This window comes from Solanum pennellii, chromosome 1, assembly GCF_001406875.1.
Source record: "Solanum pennellii chromosome 1, SPENNV200".
NCBI classification, from domain to species: Eukaryota; Viridiplantae; Streptophyta; class Magnoliopsida; order Solanales; family Solanaceae; genus Solanum; species Solanum pennellii.
The window spans coordinates 82,945,267-82,946,425 of NC_028637.1; positions in this window are offsets into that span (position 1 = coordinate 82,945,267).

Consider the following 1,159-nt stretch of genomic DNA (forward strand, 5'->3'; position numbering starts at 1 on the left):
ATATATATATATATATATATATATATATATAAAAGAGAGAGAGAGAGATCTTAAATGGGGTATAATAATTGTGATTTACGCGTTGTTGTATGAAGTTATAATATTAATGGACCTAAGGATGTATAGATCCTAACTTAGGTCTGGAGAGTTTTAAAATTGATGATTGGAATACTTTTGGCAAAAAAATTCCTTTCTGACATGCCTAGTTTTGATAGATTATTTGAAATTTTCTCTATAGATTTTTCAGTTGCTCGCTAGGAAAAATCAGACGATAAGGTCATAATCATGGATCAAAACGGTAATCAAGGGATGTACTTGCATCTCATTCAACCAACTCAATTTAGTCAACAAATCAGTCTTCCTCCATTACCAACAAAGATAAAGCGTATGCCAAAAATAACTACAACACCACAAGAATCAATTGATCGACAACAATTTGAAAAATGAGATGACCATGTCGTCTAATGATGAACCAAAATAATAATCAAGAGATGTACTTACATCCCTTTTTATCAACTCAATTTAGCCAACTAGTCCTTCTTCCTACATTACCAACAACGAAAACGTATGTGCCAACAACAATTATAATACCACAAAAATTAATCGATCTACAACAACTTAAAAAATCAGATGACCAGGTCATTATCATGTATCAGAATGATAACCAACAGATGTACTTGCATCCCATTCAGCCCACTCAATTTAGACAACAACTCTTTATTCCTCCATTACCAACAATGGTAACATATTTACCTACAACAACTACAACATCACAAGAATTGATTGATCTACATCAACAATATGTGATGCAGGATCAAGTTAATCCTAATTTCTCTATGCCCATAAAAAGAATTGATTGATCTACATTAGCTTGAAAAAAAAAGTCAACCAGCATTGGGCTCATAAGATAGTGCCACGTAGGCCAAAAGGAATCGAAAATTATTAATAAAATAAATTCAGGGGTAATAGGACCTTAGTATAGTATAAGTGTTTATCTGAAATTTTGGGCATAGATTGAGGGGGTACTTGTACATTATCTCTTTTTATTATAGTACTTTTAATTTGATTTTCAGGAAAAATCAATCAACAAGAGTTATGTATAAAGTGTTGCAAGAGAAACTCGATGATAAATTGACATGGTATAAGTATCGCTAGAAGT